This window comes from Bos grunniens, chromosome 21 (genome assembly GCF_055505025.1).
Source record: "Bos grunniens cultivar Pamir isolate PY7600 chromosome 21, Bosgru_T2T1.0, whole genome shotgun sequence".
NCBI classification, from domain to species: Eukaryota; Metazoa; Chordata; class Mammalia; order Artiodactyla; family Bovidae; genus Bos; species Bos grunniens.
The window spans coordinates 13,051,466-13,077,989 of record NC_141185.1 but is presented as its reverse complement, the minus strand read 5'-3'; the positions used below and the strand labels follow the sequence as shown (position 1 = coordinate 13,077,989).

The window sequence follows — 26,524 nt, the reverse complement described above, 5'->3', positions numbered from 1 at the left end:
CTATCTAGGTTGATCATAACTTTCCTTCCAAGGAGTAAGCGTCTTTTAATTTCATGGCTGCAGTCACCATCTGCAGTGATTTTAAGTGAAGTGAAGTCTCTCAGTCGTGTCCGACTCTTTGTGACCCCATGGACTGTAGCCCACCAGGCTCCTCCCTCCATGGGATTCTCCAGGCAAGAGTACTGGAGTGGGTTGCCATTTCCTTCTCCAGGGGATCTTCCCAACCCAGGGATCGAACCTGGGTCTCCTGCATTCCAGGCAGATGCTTTAACCTCTGAGCCACCAGGGAAGCCTTTTGGAGCCCCCCCAAATAAAGTCTGACACTGTTTCCACTGTTTCCCCATCTGTTTCCCATGAAGTGATGGAACCAGATGCCATGATCTTTGTTTTCTGAATGTTGAGCTTTAAGCCAACTTTTTCACTCTCCTCTTTCAATTTCATCAAGAGGCTTTTTAGTTCTTCTTCACTTTCTGACATAAGGGTGGTGTCATCTGCATATCTGAGGTTATTAATATTTCTCCCGGCAATCTTGATTCCAGCTTCTCCCAGCCCAGCGTTTCTCATGATGTACTCTGCATAGAAGTTAAATAAGCAGGGTGACAATATACAGCCGTGACGTATTCCTTTTCCTATTTGGAACCAGTCTGTTGTTCCATGTCCAGTTCTAACTGTTGCTTCCTGACCTGCATATAGGTTTCTCAAGAGGCAAGTCAGGTGGTCTGGTATTCCCATCTCTTTCAGAATTTTCCACAGTTTATTGTGATCCACACAGTCAAAAGCTTTGGCATAGTCAATAAAGCAGAAATAGATGTTTTTCTGGAACTCTCTTTCTTTTTCAATGATCCAGCAGATGTTGATCATTTGATCTCTGGTTCCCCTGCCTTTTCTAAAACCAGCTTGAATATCTGGAAGTTCAGGGTTCACATATTGCTGAAGCCTGGCTTGGAAAATTTTGAGTGGTATAGCAATGCAAATTTAAGGGTGCCAACTGAAAAAAAAAAAAAAAAGCACAGTGTGCAAGTTATGCATTAAGTTTTATTTGGGGGAAAATGATGACTATAGCCTGTGAGACAGCATTTCATATAGCTCTGAGAAACTTCTCCAAAGAGAAACAGGGGAAGGTCAGTATACACGTGATTTGGGTGAAGGGGAAGTACATGCAATCGAGCACATATTTTTTGCAGAAGGTTACTGCTAGTCACAAGAAGCAGACATCACCATGAAGGATTTCAGTGCTTTTCTAGATATCAGGAGGTACAAGAATCAGGCTCATATTAATAAAATTGCCCCATATTTGAGACAATTTTGACAAAACTTGGCTCATTTTAATTAATAAAATTGAAATATCTGAAAATATCTATCTGAAGACCTGTTCTGCTAGTTTTTTCTATAAGATAGAGTACCTCATTTTTGCTCTCTACCCTGAACTCATTTTGCGAGGTCCTGAAGTCAGCAGGTGCAGAGGCTCATAATTTTAATCCTTGTAAGGGTAGATGGCCAGTGCCAATTTGTAGGTGACAGGGGATAGACCTTTCTTTGGTGTTCTGAGACCCAATTTCCAGTGCCTATGGAAAACACACACACACACACACGCACACACACACACACACAACCTAAGAGCTGTGAGCCGGGTTTCATTCAGGGTTTCACTGAGGATGGTAGCCTGAGAAACACCCTCTTGATATCTCTGAGGATCTGCTCTGCAAAGATAGGGGCCAGTGTATATATGAATTTTTTTTTGTCTAGGAAAAACTGAAGTCAAGCAAACATCTTGGTGAAGGATTACTGCTCATCAAAAAGAACAGGAATCTCAAGTTAATGATTTTAGTGCTTTTCTATGTATGAGAAGATGCAAGAATCTGTGGTCACTGAAGTTTTTCCTGAGCTATGTGTCTTGACTACACAGGGGCCTGTTCTTAACTATCTGGAACCTCATCCTGTTTATCCAAAGCCTTGGATGCCTCACCTGCTTTTCCATTCTGATTCCCCTCAGGGTGCACAGTCAGTGAGTGCCCACAGTGGGCTGTGAATTAACTCTTTCTATAACTGGAGGATGGGTGACAGTCTGTTCCTTTTTCTACACCAACATGGGAGCAGGTATTCCCCGTGTAACAGACGGTTCTCAAACACTCACTGGGTGTCCTGGAATTCAACTCAATTCTGGCACTGTCTACCTGAAGACAGCATCAGACTCCACTGGTCAAGACTTCAGTCCTACAAGACTGCCCTTCACGCACTTCAGCCCCCGACTTCAGAGACCAGTCACAAGTCCAAGTTCTTATCTGTCTTAGCTTCTTCTGACCAGCCAGCTAAAGACTGGAGCTTCCAACACCCTTTCGTGGATTTCAGATGCTAGTTGCAAGTCCAGGTTGTTAAGTGGACTTCTTAGGAAACTGACAACAAATCAGAGGTTTTCAAAATGCACTCCTTGATAAATTTGCTAGAATTGTAGCAAAAAGAGGAACCCCTTCCAGGGCCCAAAAGTGGGCTCTTGTCTAACACTGAGAAATGAGTTGTTCGAGGAGACACACATGCTGACGAAGAGACTTTATTGGGAAGGGGTGCCTGGGCGGAGAGCAGCAGGGTAAGGGAACCCAGGAGAACTGCTCTGCCATGTGGCTCACAGTCTGGGGTTTTATGGTGATGGGATTATTTTCTGTGTTGTCTCTGGTCAATCACTCTGACTCAGTCCTTCCTGGTTGGGTACGCATTGCTCAGCCAAGATGGATTCTAGCAAGAAGAATTCTGGGATGTTGGTAGGACATATGGACTGGTGTCTTCTTTTGAAAGAAAGAAAGTGAAAGTAAATTTGCTCAGTCCTGTCTGACTCTTTGAGATCCCATGGACTGTAGCCTGCCAGGTTCCTCCATCCATGGGATTTTCCAGGCAAGAGTACTAGAGTGGGTTGCTCTTTCCTTCTCCAGGTGATCTTCCAGACCCAGAGATCAAACCTGGGTCAGGTCTCCCGCACTGTGGGCAGACTCTATCACCTGAGCCACCAGGGAAGCCTTGTGTCTTCTTTTGACCTTTCCCAAGTTCTTCTGGTTGGTGGTGGCTTGTTGATTCTGTGTTCCTTACCAGGACCTCCTGTCGCAAAATAATTCATGCAGACGGTTACTATGGTGCCTGGCCAGGGTGGGCAACTTCAGTCAGTGTTTCCCCTTACAGAATGGCCCACAGAGAGACATGTTACTTACTAGATCACTAGTTTATCGTGAAAGGGTGCAACTCGGGAAAAACCAGATGGAGAACTGCGTACGGTATTACCAAACCTAACTTGCATCTGCTCGCCCACTATGCAGCATGGCCGATGTACTGACTGACAGCAGGTTATAGTGAAGCAAAGTCAGCATTTATTGCAGGGCCCAGGGCCAAGCTCATGCTCGAAAGACTCAAACTCCTCCGTGGCTTCCAGGGAAGGGGTTTTAAAGGCAACTTTTGGCGTGAGGGCTGCAGGGTGTATGATGTTTTTCTGATTGGTGCTGGTGAGGGTGGTGTTGCAAGAGTCTTAATCATCCACCTTCTGGTTCAAACCAGTCTGGGGTCAACATGCTATGGTCAGCATGTGGTCACCATCAGTATGTTGAACGGGGGAAGAGTGGGTGGGGGTGTGGTGGGGTGGGCTCTTCATTTCTGCAGAACAGCTCAAAGATATGTGTCAGATTGTTTTATATACGTATCCCTTGAGGAGGAACTAACACTGTCTCATTGCTATTGCTGAACTATTGTTTCTTGATTGTTTTCCCTTTGTTTCTGCATCCCTTCACTTCCCTAATTAGTAACTGCTTAAGTCTGCTCTTTGGAACTCAAGAAAGGCCTAGAAGCCTTTTTTATACAAAAAAGAAAGAGGGGATACAGAGCGGCTTTTTCCTGCTAGTCACAAGGAGCGGACATCACCATGAAGGATTTCAGTGTTTTTCTAGATATGAAGAGATACAAGAATTGGACTCATAAAATCGTCCCCTGAAAATATCTATCTGAAGATCTGTCTTCAGTTTTTCTCCCTGAGCACAGAGTGCCTCATTTCTGGCCTGAACTCCTTTCAGGGCGTGTTAAAAGTCAGCAGCTGCAGCAGCACATGATTTAATCCTTACGGAAGTAGGCAGCGAGTGCCCACGGCAAGTGCCAACTTGTGATTGACAATATCAAGATGTACGCATACAATACATGTTCACATAATAAAAACCACAGGGAGGCACCATTAGACACCCGCCAAATTGACAAAATTTGTGAGGTTGGACAAAACCATCATTTTAAATACAAAAAGGAATTTAAAAAAATTTTTTAAAGTGTAAGAAATCTGCTGATGGCAAGGTCAAAACCAGATTCGAGAGGCGAATGAGCCTTGAGGTTAATGACTAAAACTGACAGAAAGAAAACATGCTCTGGGCAGAGAGGTAAAAAGATCCTGGGAGAACTGCAGCCTGTGGCAGCCCTCATGGGGCTTCCTTAAAGTTTTTGCTCTATGCCACCCCCCTGCCCAAAACAACTTCTGTCCAGCTCACCAGAGACCTCCACACTTCTAAATCCATTAGTCATTTTCAAGATCTATCATGCTTGATTGCTTATCTTATCATGCTCATCATGCTTGATTGCTCACAGAAATTTTTTTGATGTGAAATTCACATAACATAAAACTAATAATTTTAAAGTAAAATTCATGGCATTTAATACACATAATGTTGTACAAGCACATCTCTGTGGAGTTTCAAGACATTTTCACCACCCCAAAAGAAAACCCTCTTCCCAAATCAATGCTCATTCCCCACTCCCCACCCATCTGCTCTTTGTCTTTATTTACCTGCTCTGCGTATTTTGTATATATGCCATCATGCTCTTTCCCCACAATTTGATGCAGCCGATCACTTCCTCTTCCTTTAAACATTTTCTTCATGAGGCTGCTAGGATCCCCATGCTTCCTGGTTTTCCTTACCCTGATCTCTCAACATTGGAGGTCCAGAGCCCGATACCTCTCCTTGTCTCTGTCCCTACTTAGTCCCTGACTGACTCATCATGGTTTTAAGTTCCATCCATGTCTCTCCAGCCAGGACTCTCCGCAGAACTCCAGACTCACACATCCTATTGTCTACTTGACACCTCTCCACTTGGCCTGTCACACTTGTCCGGATCAAGACTGAGCCCCTGACGTTCCCCACCAAGCCTACTCTTCCGATTCATGTCAAGTCCTTCTTCGAAGTCCTCCAGCAGAAAACCTTACAGCCTTCATCCTTGACACTTCTCTTTCTTTCCTTAAAAAATGTATATTATTTATTTATTTAGGCTGTGCTGGGTCTTTGATGCTGGGCATGGGCTTTCTCTAGTTGCAGCGAGCAGGGGCTACTCTTCGTTTGGTGCATGGGCTTCTCACTGCAGTGGCTTCTCTTGTTGCTGACCACTGGCTCTAGGCACATGGGCTTAGTTGTTCCGTGGCATGTGGGATCTTCCCAGACCAGGGATCGAACCTGTGTCCCCTGCATTAGCATGTGGATTGTTAACCACTGGACCCCCAGAAAGAGAAGTCCCTTCTCTTTTATTCCCTACATGATCTGTCAGCAAAATCCTACTGATTCTCTTCAGAACAGCTCTAGAATCTGACCACTTCTTGTCACCCCCACAGCTATCATTCCGGGGTGGGTGCTCTCCTTTCTCACCAGGGTTGTTACGGTTACCCAGAAACTGTTGTCCTGCTCCTGTCCTTGGTCCATGTCAATCCATTCTCAACACATCATCCAGAGGGACCCTGGTTGTATTGGTCAGGGTTCTCCAGAGAAACAGTATGTATGTATGTATGATAAAGATATGGAATTAATTCATGCAGTTATGAAGGCTTGAAGTGCCGTGATCGGTTGTCTTCAAGTTGACACCCAGGAAAGTCAGTCAGCTTTTCAAATGCTAACTGCATCTGGAAACACCCTCCCAGACACACTCAGACATAATGTTGAGCCAGGTATCTGGGCGTGCCCTAACCCAGTCATGTGGACACATAAAATGCACACTGAATTGCTAAACAAGTTAAAGCATTTCTCTGCTTAAGATTCTCTAAGGGCTTCCTAATGCTTTTAAGATAAAATGCAGAATTCTCACATGGCCTAGAAGGACCTGTATTATCTGAGCCCTGCCTGCCTCTCCACCCTCACCTCCAGCATCTCTGCCCCTTATGCCCCTGCAGTCCTGGCTCCCTTTGCCCCTGACCCATGTCTCGATACTCACTCTCCCTTTTGGCTGCAACACTCTTCTTTTTCCCACTCTGTATCCTCTGGGCTCACTTCTTTATCTCCTTCAGGTCTTAACAGAGCTGTCACCTCATTCAGCCTTCCCTGACCATCCTATTCAAAATTGCAACTTCCGTTCCAAACACCACCCCCTCCTTCCCTGCTCTGTATTCCTCCATAGAACTTATCACTGTCTCAGATGCCAGAATTTGACTGTCTTCTCTCATTAGAATATAACCTTGGTCTCTTTGGTTCCTATCCCCAGCAACTACATTTGTACTAAGCGCATGTGAGAATGTTAGTCGCTTCAGTTGTGTCTGACTCTTTGCGACCCTATGGACTGCAGCATGCTAGGCCTCCCTGTCCCTCACCATCTCCTGGAGTTTGCCCAAGTTCATGTTCATTGCATCGGTGATGCCATCCAGCCATCTCATCCTCTGATGCCCTCTTCTCCTTCTGCCCTCGATCTTTCCCGGCATCAGAGACTTTTCCAATGAGTTGTCTGTGTGCATCAGATGACCAAAATACTGGAGCTTCAGCTTTAGCATCAGACCTTCCAGTGAAATTCAGGATTGGTCTCCCTTAATGCTCAATAAATATTTGTTGAATCAGTGAATGAATTTTCCAAAAGCTAGTTTCAAGAAAGAAAAGGAGTTTGTACTGACCAAGAGAAAAATTTCTTATTGTTCATAGAAAGGAGAAACTTTCAAGAATTCCACTTCTAAGTCTCTGCCTTAGAAACCCCACATGTATTCTTGTAAGAGAATGGCACTATCTTGTGAATTCAGTCCCAGACCTGTGTGTGCTCCTACCCACCGATAAGATGGACATAAGACTGGTCACACTGTTGCAGGAAGGGAGACCTTTCCTAGGGCCCAAGAGTGGACTCTAGTCTAACACTCGGGAATGAATTGTCCATGGATGGTCACACTGTTGCAGGAAGGGAGACCTTTCCTAGGGCCCAAGAGTGGACTCCTGTCTAACACTCAGGAATGAATTGTCCATGGAGACACATGTGCTGGTGAGAGACTTTACGGGGAAGCGGTGCCTGGGGTGGAAAACAGCAGGGTAAGGGAAGCCAGGAGAACTGCTCTGCCATGTGGCTTGCAGTCTTGGGTTTTCGGTGATGGGATTCATTTCTGGGTTGTCTCTGGCCAATCATTCTGACTCAGGGTCCTTCCTGGTGGTGCGAGCATCTCTCAGCCAAGATGGATTCCAGCAAGGAGGATTCTGGGAGGTTGGTAGGACATATCAATTGGTGTCTGTGTCTCCTTTCTCCTTAGGACCCTTCCCAAATTCTTCTCGTTGTTAGATCCGCATTCCTTACCCAGGATCTCCTGTTGTAAGATAAGTCATGCAAGTGGTTACTATCATGCCTGGCCAGGGTGGGTGCTTTGAGGCAGTGGGGGCCACAGGACTGAGTAGATTGAGGTGTGTTCACACACCCAGACTTACTCATTAACTCACCAATTTAGTCATTCCTCAGGTCTCCCTGTTTATAACTGTCAGTTACCTTATCTATCCACACAGACTTTGAGCTCCTTGAGAGCAGATGTCATGTCTCCTTAATGCCTCGCTGTGCCTGGCGTAGACTAGACAACTCAACAAAGATGGAATGGGTGGGTGAATGAAAGACAGTGGGCAGAGTGAAAGAAGGCCAGAAGCTGGGGCGTTCACAAGGCTTGTCTTCAGAACGGTGGGGACACCTGTCTGGACAGAGCAGAGGGTATCTACTGGGGAAATAACATTGGGTGAGGGAATCCGGGCACTGAGTCCCTGCTAGGCTGCTGCGTTCCCTAATTATGGGAGAATAAGCCAGTTGAGAGGGACATGAGTTGAAACAGGAAACATTTATTTGGCTACCCCACTTGTGTTCAGATGGCAAATCCCCAAATCGTGACTAACAGTCAGTTTACAAGGAAATGGTATCAAGGACCAGCTGTGCCCCCTTCCTGGGCACCATCACGAGGCTCGGGCATCCTTCTCTCTTCCTCTGCCCTCTGTGACCAGGGACCCCCACTCACTATCCCTCCATCCTGAGACCGTCACCTCCATCTCAGCCTCCTGGCTCCTGAGGCAAGGGGGCTGCGCTGGTCCTGCCCCTCGGTCACTCCACCAAATTCGCACTCAATTGCAAAGGTGATGTCTCCCCCGCAGAGTGGTAAAGACCCCTCCTCTCAGACCTAGGGAACTCCACCAGGCTTTTCTATGCTTGTATGTCAGGAATGCCTCCAGCACTGCAGCAGAAGCTACCACCTCCATGTCCCTGGGGTCCTGGAAAACCACTTTGGGTAGCTACTTGAGATGAGTGTGGGAAGGAAGGTGGTAGATAGGCCTTGTGGTTTAGGCAGGCTGGCATGGAGGGGAAAGGGAGACCATGGCAAGGCCCACATCTTCATTCTGGATGGAACTAGGACTTTAGATGTGGACTGTGGATGGAGAAGAATAAGTAGAAGGCCATGCAGGGGAAAACTCAGAAGGACATAAAAATCATGCTTACCATTTATTAAGTCCTTGTTGTGCGCCAGGCATTATACTGGATGCTTACATATGCAATAGATTCTGTCTGAGATATCTGCCTATCTCATGGAACCAGCGCCTCTAATCCACAGGGTGGGACCACTGCATTCATTCATTTAACAAGTATGAAAGCACCTACCAAGGACTTCCTGGGTGGCACAGTGGTAGAGAATCTGCCTGCCAATGCTCTTCCTGCTTGAGATGCAAGAGACACGGGTTCGATCTATGGGTCAGGGGGATTCCCTGGAGAAGAAAATCGCAGCCCACTCCGGTATTCTTGCCTAGGAAATCCCATGGACAGAGGAGCCTGGTGGGCTACGGTCCATGGGGTTGCAAAGAGTCGGCCATGACTGAGCATGCACACGCAGAGCAGAGAAAGAAGCATCTACCAAGTAGAAAGCCCTGTCCCAGATATTAGGTACACAGAGAAAGACAGATGTGGTCTATGCCTTCATGGAGGGGAGATGGACACTAAGTAAATAAACAACTGGGCATATATACACACTATACAAATTATTATAAATTTGCATAATTATAATTGTACAAATTATACACAATGAAATTAGCATAAATATTATAAAGGGAAAGAATGAGGTACCATGTGGAGAACAGCAGCTAACTGACCCCGAGTGGCTAGGGAAGCCTCCAGAAGGGGAGAATTTTATACCAAGACCTGAAGGATGGGAGGGAACCGGCAATATGAAGTGGTAACTGTGGGTAGTGGGAGAACAGGGGACATGTGGAGAGGAAATTTCCAGGCAGTGGGAACATCAAAGCCAGTGTTCTTGAGGGTAGGATGGCCGGACGCTGTGAGTCTAAGGAAGAGCAGTTCTAGATGGAGATGGCAGGGGCAACTTGGGCCAGATCCTGCAAGGCCTTTGCTGCAGGAGAAATAGAAATGAGACTTTTCTCATAAATAAGGGAATAAGAGAACAGTGAACAGGCTGGAGAAACAGCTTAAACAGGACCAAAAGAGTTAAGCAACCTTGGTTACTCTTTCGCTGTTACTACTAACAAACACACGTAGCCAGACTGCTCCTTCACCAAGCTAATCACTCTCAGAGTCTGTGAATTCTATCCTGCACTTGGCGTTCTTTTCCCCCACACCTTCAGAAGGAACGTCACGAACAGATCACTGCAGAGAGGACCAACCCCAGTTATGCCTGATGCCAGCTGTGGCTGTTTTGAAATTTTGCAAAAGAAACAAGAATGCGAGCCTGTCACTGCCTTGAGCCTTATTTCCTTCTCCAGACTGCCAGCCCTGACTATAAAATTTCTCGCTAACTCCTCCAGGGCAGGCACAGTTCTGGAGCCACTAGCCTACTGTGTCTCCTCTTTGCCTGGCAAAGAAATAAAGCTACGCCTTCTCTTTCCTCCAAACCTCTGTCTCCGTATTTCCATTTGGCATGGGTGCATAGAGAGCCGAGATTTTCAGCGACACCTTGTGGGCCAGAGTAGGGAGGCTGGGTTTCATTTTACACACTGTTATTTGATGTGTTATTTTAAAAGTACATAGATTATTGAATCACATAATCTAAAAATTTTTGATAACTGTATTTTAATAATTTCCAATCTAGTTTCTTTTATCATCCTGTGCATATTATTTTATGCATCGAAAAACACAATTCTGCCTCAGGATTCCAATAAGGAGAGAAAGAGGATGCAGGGAATGAGGCCAAAGGAGGGGACCCACTGTGGCTTCTGTCATCACCTCCACCACCACCACAGCCACCTCTGTGCTCCTGGCCTTGGGAAAGGAGGTATAAATCCCCAGGTGTGAGCCCACGCCTGCAGGAGGGTCAACTGTGAGTAGGTGATGGCAGATGCAGATAAACTCAACATCAACAGCCTCAACCAATGACTGCTGCAAATGAGAGGGTCTAAGCCACACAAGGATGTCTGGCTACAAGGAAAACAAAAAAAGAGAACTGTGCTTAAAGTTCTGCCAAATCTTTCTGAGTCAGCCCATCCTACTAGAACTTGAAGCATTGCTCAAAATAGTGATGATACCCACAGGCAATACTTGGATTTGTCTCAACTTTTGGAGTGTGGTGGTTTCCCACTAGGAAGCAAACTATAGTGGCCGACACAGACTTTGGAGACTATCTGCCTTTTATTGGCTAAAGAAAAAAATTGATTATCCAGAGACTTTTTTCTTCTCAGAAGAAACCACAAATGTGCCATTATCAATAGAATGTATGGATTTTGTGAAGAATGTAAAAGATATAAAGTTACATTATGGAAAACATGTTTCACAGACTGCTTTACCTGTTTACCAGTAGCAGCCTTCTTGGTCAAGAAAATACTCTGCTGTCCTAGAGGTTTGTCACCAGATCCTCAATCTATGGAGCAGATTTGGAAAACTATGTGACCCTCTGATGTACCAGATCAAGGTCTTCTTTGTGACCTTTTGCGGTGTGACCTGGGTAAAGTTGTCTTAGGATAAAAATGACAGAGGAGTGTCCTTCACACTTGGTGCAGAAGTGGTTGGCAAATTTCTCCAGAAGTATGATTTGGGTCTTATATGTAGAGCCTATAAGGTGGTAGAAGATGGGTATGAATTTTTTGCCAAGAAACATTCGATCACTCTGTTGTCTGCACCCAATTATTGTGGAGAGTTTGACAATGGAGGTACCACGCTGCTGCTGCTGCTGCTAAGTCGCTTCAGTCGTGTCCGACTCTGTGTGACCCAATGGATGGCAGCCCACCAGGCTCCCACCTCCCTTGGATTCTCCAGGCAAGAACACTGGAGTGGGTTGCCATTTCCTTCTCCAATGCATGAAAGTGAAAAGTGAAAGTGAAGTCCCTCAGTCGTATCCGAGTCTTCGCGACCCCATGGACAGCAGCCTACCAGGCTCCTCCATCCATGGGATTTTCCAGGCAAGAGTACTGGAGTGGGATGCCATTGCCTTCTCCATAAGTATGATTTGGGTCTTATATGTAGAGCCTATAAGGTGGTAGAAGAAGGGTATGAATTTTTTGCCAAGAAGCATTCGATCACTCTGTTGTCTGCATCCAATTATTGTGGAGAGTTTGACAATGGAGATACCACGCTAAGTGTGGACAAAGTCTTTTTCAGATTTCAAAACTTGCAGAGAAAAAGAAGCCGAATGCCAGGAGATCCATTAACATCCCCAAGGGGTGTGACCACAAAGCAAGCAAAGAAATGGGTGTCATTTTGACACTGCTTAATTGGAACTTGTGATATAGAGTGTACAACCTTCATTTTTTAAATTATGTGGATTGTCCAGCTTGCTCAAATAGTGTTGGTGAGCCTGCTCCTCCCATTTTTGACTTAATGAATGATATTTGCTTGTTATAACAGCAAATAGGAAACTCTCCACACCCAGGAAAAAAATGTTTTATTTTTGTACAGTTTTGTTTTGTTTTTTAATTCTCTGTTCCTTTTGCAAACAACTTTAATGATGGTATTAAAGCTGAAAGTCTCGGGACAGTTTATCCTGTCTAGGAGGTAAGTGTACAACTGATCTGTTTTAAATTCACTACAACCCATGAATAATGTGAATGTTCGTTTTCTTTAAGATATAAAGAGAGCCCTAGGGTGCTCTATCTGTACAAGTTATCATCATAAAATGCATACTGTTGATACAAACCGCTGTGAACAAAATATTTTTAAACCTTTGTTTCAAAAGGATTGCTTTTTATCTTACTGTCTTATCATGTACACACATTTTTATAGCTGTCCAAGTTGGGAGTAACTTTCAACCTTGCCAGCATCACTGGTATGATATGTATTTAATTAAAGCACACTTTCCCTTGTTGTTGTTGATTAGTTGCTAAGTCATGTCCAGCTCTTTTGCGACCCCATGAACTGTAGCCCACCAGGTTCCTCTGTCCATGGGGTTTTTCAGGCAAGAATACTAAAGTGGGTTGCCATTTCCTTCTCCAGGGAATCTTCCCAGCCCAGGAATCAAACCCCCCGCGTGTCCTGCATGCAAATCCTGCAGGCGGATTCTTTACCACTGAGCTACCAGGGAAGCCCTATCATATACTTAAAATGATGATTAAAGTCATTATTTTAAATGTTTCTGTCTTCCCTAAAGCCAAAGCTTTTGTTGAACATTGAGTGTCTACATATTGACACTCCTCTGAGTATAAGGTGGCTTAATTGTGTACACAAGCTACTTCCTGAGGATTCAAAAATAGGTTTTTGAATTTGAATAGCAATTAGTAACATAGTGTTCCTTAAGCTATTAATGATTAAAGTTAATAACCTTTTGTACAATTTCACTATAGCCTATTCATTAAGTAATCCTGTTACACCAGGTCTGAACCTGTCCATTTAGAAAGCTTCAAATTACAGAAATAATGCTGTTCTAAACAAGTGACCAATTATGCTTTCTTTGCTTTACTTTCTTTATTCAATAGTGAAGTTGAGGCTTATAAATCAGAACAAAGGAATCAACTTACTATCCACTAGTTTATACAGAACTTACAACACCTATGAGTTTTTAAAACTGTGATCTGTTAAAAAGAATTGTTTCAGCAGATGACTGTGTATAATATCATGTGATGAAAATGAATTCAGACTTCTTAAATGATGAACTTGTTAAAAATAAAACAACGAAGACTTCCCTGGTGGTCCAGTGGTTGAAAATCCTCCTGCCAATGCAGGGGACATGGGTTCAGTCCCCGGTCTGGGAAGATTCCACATGCTGCAGGGCATCGAAATCCATATGCCACAACTAGTGAATTGCACACACCCCGCATTCTGTGCTCCGCAACGAGATGCCACTGCAAGGAGAAGCCTGCACACTGCAACTAGAGAGTATTCCCCACTCACCACTAGAGAAAGCCCTCTTGTGTGCAGCAACAAAGACTCAGCACAGCCATCGTTGTTTCCCAGTTGCTAAGTCGTGTACAACTCTGCAACCCCATGGACTGCAGCACACCAGGCTTCCCTGTCCTTCACCATCTCCCGGAGTTTCCTCAAACTCATGTCCATTGAGTTGGTGAGGCTATCCAACCATCTTATCCTCTGTTGCCCTCTTCTCCTCCTGCCCTCAATTATAAATAATAAAAATTTAAAAATAGAAAAAAATTATAAAAAAAAAAAAGATAGCCACACAATTCTGCAAAAGGGTTCATGGCACAAAGAAGATAAGATGTAGGTCCCTTCCCTGCACCCAAGCAGGACTAGTCTTCCACAGAACCCCAGAACCTCAAAGTGAGACTCTTAAAGAACACCCAGGGAACCCCTTAGTGGTCCAGTGGTTGAGACTTGACACTCTCACTGACAGATCAGGTTCAATCCCTGGTCAGGGAACTAAGATCCCACAAGCCTTACGGCATGGCAAAAAAAAAAAAAAAAAAAACACCCAGTACAGGTGCAGAGACATTTTGAACTCCCTAGAAGCTACATCAGGAGCTTCTTGGCTTCTTGGTGGGGCATGGGGAAACACTGGAAGGGGATCTGCATATCCTCTTCCCCATCTTCACCCTCTTCATCTACAGTCTTTAATCAGGAGTGCTTCACTTGGATGCACTTTATGTATGAGGCATAGACATAAGATGTCCTTGAAAGAACACCATGGTATAAAAATCACTCATATACACCTTCAAAACCACTAACCACCCATTTTACAGATGAGGAAACTGAGGCCCTGAGAGAGAAAGGGAGTTGTTATGACACCAAAACAAGGCACAGCATGCTGTTTGTTGACTCTCAGGCACGTGTTATTTCCAGGAAAATTCAAAGCCTCTTCTCCAACCAGCCCTGCTGCCCACATAGGGTCAAATGGGGGTGGGAGGCTTCTGAGCAGAAAATGCTCATGACACTCTGAGAATGAGGGGTAAATGGGGGCCTAGGAGGTTTCATCAGGAGTGCCATGGCAGAGGGACTCATCTCCAGGAGCGTCTTAGCATTCCAGATGACACCGAATTCGCCAGAAATGGCCTGTCAAGCTGGAGGAACTCCCAAACAGGTACAGGAATATGAAATTCCTGGGTGTCATCTAGGGCAGATTTATGGAAATATTACATTCTGTGCTCTATAAACAAAACAGTCCACCAATCCTCATTTTACTTGTTAATCCAAATATGATATGCACGTACATATTTTTAAGTATTAAGTGCCTCCTGCTGCTGGAAGATAGAAATGCACAAAGAGGTTCACAATTTCGTCCTTCAGAGCTGCTTAACAAGGAGTAGAATCATAAAAACCTGGTGTTGAAGGAATATAGGAACCTTCTAATGAGGGTCACAAAATCCCTGGAGAAAGCCTGCTGGGCTGGGCAGGACACATAAACGAAGGGTGTCAGGAGGTACTGAGAGGCAGGGCTATGAAGACATGGGGAGTGCATTAGGCCTCCAAGGATGTTCAAAGTTAAGAATTGTTTTAATATTAAAAAAAATACATTCTTATGGTACAGTGTTCAAAGGGCGCATCCCAAAGAGGATTCATTGAAGAAAAAACCACCCTCTCCCGTGTGTTGCGCAGCCAAGTTTTCCAAGGAGGCAAAGAAAGAGATTTTACTCATAAAAGATATTTCTACACAAATGATAACATACAAACACCATTTTTTTAACTTCTTTTTTTTTCTTAAACATCATGTGTTGTTAAGATCCTGGAGCTCTTTATATATCCTTCAGTTCAGTTCAGTTCAGTTGCTCAGTCATGTCTGACCCTTTGCCACCCCATGGACTGCAGCACTCAGGCATCCCTGTCCATCACCAACTCCCGGAGTTTACTTGAACTCATGTCTGTTGAGTCGGTGATGCCATCCAAGTATCTCATCCTTTGTCGACCCCTTCTTGTCCCACTTTCAATCTTTCCCAGCATCAGGGTCTCTTCAAAAGAGTTAGTTCTTCGCATCAGGTGGCCAAAGTATTGGAGTTTCAGCTTCAGCTTCTACATAGAAAACCCTAAAGACTCCACCAGAAAATTACTAGAGCTAATCAATAAATATAGTAAAGTTGCAGGATGTAAAATCAACACACAGAAATCCTTTGCATTCCTATACACTAATAATGAGAAAATAGAGAAATTAAGGATACAATTCCATTCACCATTGCAACGAAAAGAATAAAATGCTTAGGAATATATCTACCCAAAGAAACAAAAGACCTATATATAGAAAACTATAAAACACTGGTGAAAGAAATCAAAGAGGACACTAATCAGATCAGATCAGATCAGTCGCTCAGTCATGTCTGACTCTCTGCGACCCCAAGAATCGCAGCACGCCAGGCTTCCCTGTCCATCACCAACTCCCGGAGTTCACTCAAACTCACGTCCATCGATTCAGTGATGCCATCCAGCCATCTCGTCCTCTGTCGTCCCCTTCTCCTCTTGCCCCCAATCCCTCCCAGCATCAGAGTCTTTTCCAATGAGTCAACTCTTTGCATGAGGTAGCCAAAGTACTGGAGTTTCAGCTTTAGCATCATCCCTTCCAAAGAAATCCCAGGGCTGATCTCCTTCAGAATGCACTGGTTGGATCTCCTTGCAGTCCAAGGGACTCCCAAGGGTCTTCTCCAACACCACAGTTCAAAAGCATCAATTATTCGGTGCTCAGCCTTCTTCACAGTCCAACTCTCACATCCATACATGACCACAGGAAAAACCATAGCCTTGACTAGACGGACCTTTGTTGGCAAAGTAATGTCTCTGCTTTTGAATATGCTATCTAGGTTGGTCATAACTTTCCTTCTAAGGAGTAAGCATCTTTTAATTTCATGGCTGCAGTCATCATCTGTAGTGATTTTGGAGCCCAGAAAAATAAAGTCTGACACTGTTTCCACTGTTTCCCCATCTATTTCCCATGAAGCGGTGGGGCCGGATGCCATGATCTTCGTTTTCTGAATGTTGAGCTTTAAGCCAACTTTTTCAGTCTCCACTTTCACTTTCATCAAGAGGCTTTTGAGTTCCTCTTCACTTTCTGCCATAAGGGTGGTGTCATCTGCATATCTGAGGTTATTGATATTTCTCCTGGCAATCTTGATTCCAGCTTGTATTTCTTCCAGTCCAGCATTTCTCATGAGGGCACCAATAGATAGAGAAATATACCGTGTCCATGGATTGGAAGAATCAATATAGTGAAAATGAGTATACTACCCAAAACAATCTATAGATTCAGTGCAACCCCTATCAAGCTACCAACGATATTTTCACAGGGCTAGAACAAATAATTTCACAATTTGTATGGAAATACAAAAAAACTCTAATAGCCAAAGCAATCTTGAGAAAGAAGAATGGAACTGGAGGAATCAACCTGCCTGACTTCAGGCTCTATTACAAAGCCACAGTCATCAAGACAGTATGGTACTGGAACAAAGAAGAAATATAGATCAATGGAACAAAATAGAAAGCCCAGAGATAAATCCACACACCTATGGACACCTTATCTTTGACAAAGGAGGCAAAAATATACAATGAAGAAAAGACAGTATCTTTAGCAAGTGGTGCTGGGAAAACTGGTCAACCACTTATAAAAGAATGAAATTAGAACACTTTCTAACACCATACACAAAAAATAAACTCAAAATGGATTAAAGATCTAAATGTAAGACCAGAAACTATAAAACTCCTAGAGGAGAACATAGGCAAAACACTCTCTGACATAAATCGCAGCAGGATCCTCTATGACCCACCTCCCAGAATATTGGAAATAAAAGCAAAAATAAACAAATGGGACCTAATTAAACTTAAAAGCTTCTGCACAACAAAGTAAACTCTAAGCAAGGTGAAAAGACAGCCTTCAGAATGGGAGAAAATAATAGCAAATGAAGCAACGGACAAAAAATTAATCTCAAAAATATACAAGCAACTCCTGCAGCTCAATTCCAGAAAAATAAAAAAATGGGCCAAAGAACTAAATAGACATTTCTCCAAAGAAGACATACAGATGGCTAACAAACACATGAAAAGACGCTCAACATCACTCATTATCGGAGAAATGCAAATCAAAACCACAATGAGGTACCATTTCATGCCAGTCAGAATGGCTGCTATCCAAAAATCTACAAGCAATAAATGCTGGAGAGGGTGTGGAGAAAAGGGAACTCTCTTACACTGTTGGTGGGAATGCAAACTAGTACAGCCACTATGGAGAACAGTGAGGAGATTCCTTAAAAAACTGGAAATAGAACTGCCATATGACCCAGCAATCCTACTGCTGGGTATTCACACCGAGGAAACCAGAATTGAAAAAGATACATGTACCCCAATGTTCATTGCAGCACTGTTTATAATAGCCAGGACATGGAAGCAACCTAGATGTCCATCAGCAAACAAATGGATAAGAAAGCTGTGGTACATCTACACAATGGAATATTACTAAGCCATTAAAAAGAATACATTTGAATCAGTTCCAATGAGGTGGATGAAACTGGAGCCTATTACACAGAGTGAAGTAAGCCAGAAAGATAAACACCAATACAGTATATTAATGCATATATATGGAATTTAAAAAGATGGTAACAATAACCCTGTATGCAAGACAGCAAAAGAGACAGATGTATAGAACAGTCTTTTGGACTCTGTGGGAGATGGAGAGGCTGGGATGATTTGGGAGAATGGCATTGAAACATGTATAATATCATACGTGAAACAAATCGCCAGTCCAGGTTCGATGCATGATACAGGATGCTCAGTGCTGGGGCACTGGGATGACCCAGAGGGATGGTATGGGGAGGGAGGTGGGAGGGGGGTTCAGGATGGGGAACATCCGCCGTGTACACCCGTGGCAGATGCATGTTGATGTATGGCAAAACCCATACAATATTGTAATTAGCCTCCAATTAAAATAAAAAAAAAAAGTTTTCTCCAACACCACAGTTCAAAAGCATCAATTCTTCAGTGCTCAGCTTTCTTTATAGTCCAACTCTCACATCCATACATGACTAGTGGAAAAACCATAGCTTTGACTAGATGGACCTCTGTTGGTAATGTCTCTGCTTTTTAATATGCTGTCTAGGTTGGTCATAACTTTTCTTCCAAGGAGCAAGTGTCTTTTAATTTCATGGCTGCAGTCACCATCTGCAGTGATTTGGGAGCCCAAATAAATAAAATCTGTCACTGTTTCCACCGTTTCCCCATCTATTTGCTGTGAAGTGATGGGACCAGATGCCATGATCTTAGTTTTCTGAATGTTGAGTTTTAAGCCAATTTTTTTCACTCTTCTCTTTCACTTTCATTAAGAGGCTGTTTAGTTCTTCATTTTCTGCCATAAGGGTGGTGTCTTCTGCATATCTGAGGTTATTGATATTTCTCCAGGCAATCTTGATTCCAGCTTGTGCTTTGTTCAGCCCAGTGTTTCTCATGCATGATATTTCTGCATATAAGTTAAATAAACAGGGTGACAATATACAGCTTTGATGTACTGTTTTCCCTATTTGGAACCAGTCTGTTGTTCCAAATCCAGTTCTAACTGTTGTTTCCTGACCTGCATACAGATTTCTCAAGAGGCAATTCAGGTGGTCTGGTATTCCCATCTCTTTCAGAATTTCCCACAGTTTATTGTGATCCACACAGTCAAAGGCTTTGGCATAGTCAATAAAGCAGAAATAGATGTTTTTCTGGAACTCTTTTGTTTTTTCGATGATCCAAAGGATGTTGGCAATTTGATCTGCGGTTCCTCTGCCTTTTCTAAAACCAGCTTGAACATCAGGAAGTTCACAGTTCACATACTATTGAAGCCTGGCTTGGAGAATTTTGAGCATTACTTTACTAGCATGTGAGATGAGTACAATTTTGTGGTTCTTTGAGTATTCTTTGGCATTGCCTCTCTTTGGGACTGGAACGAAAACTGACCTTTTCCAGTCCTGTAGCCACTGCTGAGTTTTCCAAATTTGCTGGCATATTGAGTGTAACACTCTCACAGCATCATCTTTCAGGATTTGAAATAGCTCAACTGGAATTCCATCACCTCCACTAGCTTTGTTTGTAGTGATGCTTCCTAAGGCCCATTTGACTTCACATTCCAGGATGTCTGGCTCTAGGTGAGTGATCACACCATCATGATTATCTGGGTCGTGAAGATCTTTTTTGTACAGTTCTTCTGTGTATTCCTGCCACCTCTTCTTAATATCGTCTGCTTCTGTTAGGTGCATACCATTTCTGTCCTTTATTGAGCCCATCTTTGCATGAAATGTTCCCTTGGTATCTCTAATTTTCTTGAAGAGATCTCTAGTCTTTCACATTCTATCGTTTTCCACTATTTCTTTGCATTAATCACTGAGGAAGGCTTTCTTATCTCTCCTTGCTAGTCTTTGGAACTCTGCATTCAAATAGGTATATCTTTCTTTTTCTCCTTTGTTTTTTGCTTCTCTTCTTTTCATAACTATTTGTAAGGCCTCCTCAGACAGCCATTTTGCTTTTGAATTTCTTTTTCTTGGGGATGGTCTTGATTCCTGTCTCCTGTACAATGTCACAAACCTCTGTCCATAGTTCTTCAGGCACTCTGTCTATCAGATCTGATCCCTTGAATCTATTTGTCACTTCCACTGTATAATCATAAGGGATTTGATTTAGGTCATACCTGAGTGGTCTAGTGGTTTTCCCTACTTTCTTCAATATAAGTCTGAATTTGGCAATAAGGAGTTCATCATGATCTGAGCCACAGTCAGCTCCCGGTCTTGTTTTTGCTGACTCTGTAGAGCTTCTCCATCTCTGGCTGCAAAGAATATAATCAATCTGATTTCAATATTGACCATCTGGTGATGTCCATGTGTAGAGTCTTCTCTTGTGTTGTTGGAAGAGGGTGTTTGTTATGACCAGTGCATTCTCTTGGCAAATGTCTGTTAGCCCTTTCCCTGCTTCATTCTGTACTCCAAGGTCAAATCTGCCTGTTACTCCAGGTGTTTCTTGACTTCCTACTTTTGCATTCCAGTCCCCTATAATGAAAAGGGCATCTTTTTGGGGGTGTTAGTTCTAGAAGGTCTTGTAGGTCTTCATAGAACCGTTCAATTTCAGCTTCTTCAGCATTACTGGTCAGGGCATAGACTCTATATCCTTACATAAGAATTTTTGTTTTTATTTTCTTAAAAAAACACCTGCATAGTATTCCAGTGCATGAATATACCAAGTTTTTTCTTTTTCAAATAAATTTTTTTCATTTATTTGGCTGCACCAGGCCTTAGTTGCGGCACACAGGATCTTAGTTGCAGCATGTGGAATCTAATTCCTTGAGCAGAGATCAAACCTGGGCCCCCTGCATTGGGAGTGCAGATTCTTAGCCACTGGACCACCAGGGAAGTCCCCCCAAGATTTTAAATCAGTGTACATTTAACTTGTTTCCAATGCTGGCTATTATAAGTAATGCTATAGTTAATAATTTTGCATATGTGTATATACTCACACATATGCAAAATTATTAAGTAGGATAATTTCCTAAAAGTTGAAATTGAGAAATCACTTTCTCAAAGAGTATGTCTATTTTTAAAATTGTTTTAATTGAGGGATAACATACATGCAATAAAGTTAATAGTTGTTAAGTACAGAGCTTAATAAATTCTTACATACAATATACATTGTCAGGATCCTAGAAGCCTCCATCTTGACCCCTCCTAGTCAATGTCTGGCCCCCCAAAGGTAACGACTATTATAACTTCTATAATCATAGATTAACTTCACCTGTTCTGACCTTCATATTAATAAAATTATATGGTATGTGGTCTTTTGTGTCTGCTTTAACTCAACACTATTTAACTCAAGTATGTCTGACTCATCCATGTTGTGGTGTGTATAGTTTCTTGTTTTTCATTGTACATGTCTTTTGATGGAGCTTGCCCCCATTTGTCTTGAGTGGAACTTCTGACTCATAGGGTGGCCCTATGCCTGATCAAAGAGAAGGCCTATATTTAGGTTCAATGGATACAGTCCAAGTTTTCCAAAGTGGTTCTATTACTTAGAGTTCTGTTGAAAATGCATGAGTGTTCTAGCAGCTCCATAAACTCACCAGTACTTGGCAATTTCCATCTTTTTACGTTTTAGCACTTATGGTGGATGTGTGAAAGTATTTCTTTATTGCATGGCTCTAATATCATTTACTTCTGTTACCATCCACGAAAAAAGGAATATAAAGAATCTAGGGAACCAAACACCTGCATGAATGAATCAGTGATTAAATAAATGTTTATTTAATTTACATCTCCAAAAACCTTATTGATTAAATTGAAACACACAGACAGAATTTGGAGTTTTAAAGGGATAGTGCTAAACCTTTTGTTATTAAGACATTATACATCTTTCATAATATTTTGATGTCAAATATATTATTTTTAAATCTAGTGGAAAGATGGTGGATTTTCGATGATTATGAGGATTCCATTTTGGTGAAGAAATATAAGAAAAGTTTATCAGCTATTTTTTTATGTACCTCTGTGTTTGAAACTTAGTTATTTAAAACATATGTCTGTAAAGTCTATGCTCAGCTAAAAAAAACAGTATTTCTTTCTGATTTTAATTTTGCATTTCTCTGATGACATCATGAGAAGCGCTGGACTGGAAGAAACACAAACTGGAATCAAGATTGCCTGGAGAAATATCAATAACCTCAGATATGCAGATGACACCACCCTTATGGCAGAAAGTGAAGAGGAACTCAAAAGCCTCTTGATGAAAGTGAAAGTGGAGAGTGAAAAAGTTGGCTTAAAGCTCAACATTCAGAAAACGAAGATCATGGCATCCGGCCCCACCACTTCATGGGAAATAGATGGGAAAACAGTGGAAACAGTGTCAGACTTTATTTTTCTGGGCTCTAAAATCACTACAGATGGTGACTGCAGCCATGAAATTAAAAGATGCTTACTCCTTGGAAGGAAAGTTATGACCAACCTAGATAGCATATTCAAAAGCAGAGACATTACTTTGCCAACAAAGGTCCATCTAGTCAAGGCTATGGTTTTTCCTGTGGTCATGTATGGATGTGAGAGTTGGACTGTGAAGAAGGCTGAGCACCGAAGAATTGATGCTTTTGAACTGTGGTGTTGGAGAAGACTCTTGAGAGTCCCTTGGACTGCAAGGAGATCCAACCAGTGCATTCTGAAGGAGATCAGCCCTGGGATTTCTTTGGAAGGGATGATGCTAAAGCTAAAACTCCAATACTTTGGCCACCTCATGCAAAGAGTTGACTCATTGGAAAAGACTCTGATGCTGGGAGGGATTGGGGGCAGGAGGAGAAGGGGACGACAGAGGATGAGATGGCTGGATGGCATCACTGACTCGACGGACGTGAGTCTGAGTGAACTCTGGGAGTTGGTGATGGACAGGGAGGCCTGGCGTGCTGTGATTCATGGGGTTGCAAAGAGTCGGACACGACTGAGCGACTGATCTGATCTGATCTGATCTGATGACTCATAAATAGTGTTGACCACTTTTTCCTGTGCTTTGATCAATTGGATATTTTCTCTTGTGAAGTACTTATCTAAGATATTGGTCCATTTTGGTTGGGTTGATTGGTATTTCTTATTGATTTCTCAGAGAGCTTTATATACTCTGCATACAAATCCTTGGTCTGATATATGTATTGTAAACATGTTCTACCAATCTTTGACTTGCCTTTTATTCTCTTAATGCTTTCTTGGTTTTTGTTGTTGCTTTTGCTTTTTTTGATGGAAAGAAATTATTAATTTTAACAAAGTCCAAATTGCAGTCTTTTCTTCTGTGGTTAGTGTTTTTTTGCATGTGTCTTGTACAAGGCAAAGTCCTAACCTCTTTCTGTTGGGTGTGCTGTTTCTCTAGCTAACGTAGCCCAGTCCCAGTGACTTCTGGGTGGTAGGTCTATATATGCTGACTCTTAGGAAGTATGGGTGGGAATTCTTGAAATAGTGTGGTAGCCTGGCACCCCACTCCAGTACTCTTGCCTGGAAACTTGCATGGACAGAGGAGCCTGGTAGGCTGCAGTGCATGGGGTCACTAAGAGTCAGACACGACTGAGCGACTTCACTATCACTTTTCACTGTCATGCATTGGAGAAGGAAATGGCAACCCGCTCCAGTGTTCTTGCCTGGAGAATGCCAGGGACGGCGGAGCCTAGTGGGCTGCCGTCTATGGGGCAGCACAGAGTCGGACACGACTGAAGTGACTTAGCATAACATAGCATATACAACATGACTTCCCTAGTGGTTCAGACGGTAAAGCGTCTGCCAACAATGAGGGAGACCAAGGTGCGATCCCTGGGTCAGGAAGATCCCCTAGAGAAGGAAATGGCAACCCACTCCAGTATTCTTGCCTGGAAAATCCCATGGACGGAGGAGCCCGAAAGGCTACAGTCCACGGGGTGGCAAAGAGTCGGGTACGACTGAGAGATTTCACTTTCACTTTCTTTATGATCAAAGTAAATGCTGAGTATTTGTTGAATTACTAAAATTGTAGACTTAATTCAAATATTCAATGAACAGCTTGCATAAGATAACTACAATACACCTGTATGAAAAGTCCTTTACTGGCCATTTCTATCTTTTGGGTCTCAGCTCAAATGTTTCCTCCTCAGAGTAAGACCGTCCCTGACCACATCATTTAAAGTGCTTCTTCCACCTCCAGTCACTTCTCATCATCTTGTCTTTACAGCTCTGGTAAAGCTCTGAAACTTATTTTCTTTACTCCCACCTCCTGCTCAACACTGTTTTTCGTAAATCTAAGCAGGCGGAGGAAGAACCGGTAAAAGTAAACGGCAGCAGGGACACCAGCGTCTCAGTCCTATTTTCTCCTTCAAGGGGGAGGACCGCCCTTGCCATCAAAGAGGCCCGCAGAGGGGACCGCCCCCTTATGGGCGTGGCCTCTAATGTTGTGTCGGCCGCGTGCGGGCCGTGGTCCCAGGGAGGCGAGCAACGTCACACGCACGCAAGCCCTGCCCTTTTCCTTTCTCGCCACAGGCGGCGAAAGGGCGTGGCCAGGCGCGAGGACCCCGCAGCTGGCGGCGCTGCTGCCTGAGTCGCCTCCAGGTGGCTGCTCTAGGTTCCTGGCCGCTCAGGCAGCTCGGAAGGCACTCTGTTTTGGGGTCCTCGCTGCTCTTCCACGTCTCCCGGAAGAGTAGCTGGGCCGTGGCAGGTCCGGGACCCGGTCTACTCAACCTGAGCCCTCTCCCGGCCCGCTGCTGAGGAAGGGCGGCCCGGGAGGGTGATCAGGCCGCGGTGCAGCCGCTGCAGAGCCTTCAGGTGAGGCGGCCGCGGGGGCCCTACGGCCCGATGGGTTCCTTTGGGGCGTTAACGGCCTTAGAGGCGGGGGCGGCAGCCCCTTGGCGGAGACCTTGGTCTCTCCGCCCAGCTAGGGGCTCAAGAAGAGGGAGGGGAGGCCTCCTGGATCTCCACGGACGTTGCTTGGTGCCCTCCCCTTTCCTGTCTCCGCGACCTCAACCTGGTTTGGCCCGTCTTCCCCCTCCAGAGGCTCAACGAAGTGGGTGGGAAGCAAAGTTGGGGGTCTGGACTCGCCTACCTGAGATCCCAACAACAGACTCAAGGGGACCGACCAGCTGACCCCCAACCTCCCTTCCTCCGTGTTCACACCTGGCCGGCTAGCAGGCCCTGCCCCCGCAGTCGGTCGACCCGTCCCTGTCCCACGCCCTCGCCCTGTTTCTTCACCTCGGTGTGGGCCGTTTATTTACTGGGCAGAATGACCTCAGAATTCTACCTCAGAAGTCTGCTGGAGTTTTTCTCTTGTCCATGGAGGAAATGCCCAGGGCCCGTCTTAACCTTTAATTGGGTAGTCAGTCTTAAGGCACAGGCTTTTGTTTGAAAGTCCTTTTAAACTTTAAGATGGCAGGCAAGATGGAAGAAATTAAATATGTTTTGATCGCCTTATTAGGAGAGATAATTTGCCCTCTAATTACCACCAGTGTTTACTTGGGAATAATAAATACTTTGTAGGGAGTTTTATATGTTTGGGAGCATGTCACTTCCATTTTCATTTGATTTACATAAACTCTGTGAAATACACAGTCATGTAATCATCCCGTTTTGTAAGGAACAGGTTTAGGGGGTCAGTTTCTTCTTGAGGTTATTCAGGTACTGGTAGGTTAGATTGAGAAGGCAGGGGTTAAAAGTGGGTTTGGCTGACTTACATTTGCCTGTCTGAGCTGCTGTCTAAACTCTGGGATCTTTCTAAACCTTCCCCCCACCTTTTTTTTTATGGAAAAAAAGGGAGGGTACTGCTACTTAACAGTTGTGAAATTTCACAACAGTGGTTGTGAAAATTATGTGTGCTAAAGATAATGTTTGCAGGACATCTAAAAAAAATTAATTCCATTCAGCAGTATTTATGGTGCCTAGGGTATGCTGAGAATTCACTGGTGAGCAAAAGACATGGCCTTTATCTACCCACTCTCTTCCTCTCCTTCCCCAAGAGGGAGAGATAGGGGGAAAAATACGTATAAAACATGAAGGGCTGTCAGGGAAGAGAATGGTGTGTGTACAGACAATGATAGAACCTAATTTAGATGGGAAGAAAGAGCTGGTTTTGGAGCAGATGACATTTGGGTGAAGACCAAGAACGAAAGAGTTAATTGTGAAAGAATGCCAGCACCGCAGGCGAAAGAAACAGTGTGCACACTCAAGAAATGGTTGTTGACTTTTTTATATACTACTCTCCTACGTCATGGAAGCTAGTTATTTCATTATTTTGATTCATTGCGGCACTGGATAAGTACCCAAGTATATGTATCAACATGAATGGCTATGCTATCATCTTGTTTTATTTGGAACTTAGCCTAATGTGCTATGGTAGGTACAGAGAATCCAAATGATTGGAGGTGTGTTTTAAATGTGTATATGCACACCTAAATTATCCATGATAGTGTTGCAGTTTAACACTGAAGTAGCTTTTGTATTAATCAGAA

General features: G+C 43.7%; 1 protein-coding gene, 1 non-coding gene and 1 pseudogene across 4 annotated transcripts in view; 2 read left to right on the top strand and 1 right to left on the bottom strand.

Annotated features, from left to right (window-relative positions):
* Positions 1–217: 217 nt before the first annotated feature.
* TRNAS-GGA (transfer RNA serine (anticodon GGA)) lies at positions 218–289 on the bottom strand. The gene has a single exon. It is a non-coding gene; the product is annotated as a tRNA-Ser (tRNA).
* A 10,259-nt stretch (positions 290–10,548) lies between these two features.
* LOC147349110 (serine/threonine-protein phosphatase PP1-gamma catalytic subunit B pseudogene) lies at positions 10,549–24,727 on the top strand (annotated as a pseudogene).
* Positions 24,711–26,524, top strand: part of GOLGA5 (golgin A5) — a 28,513-nt gene continuing 26,699 nt past the window's right edge. For all 3 annotated transcript variants that reach the window (XM_086363177.1, XM_086363176.1, XM_086363175.1), the window contains exon 1: positions 24,711–24,848. The gene's annotated coding sequence lies outside the window, so the exon portion shown is untranslated. The remainder of the gene's footprint in view (positions 24,849–26,524) is intronic.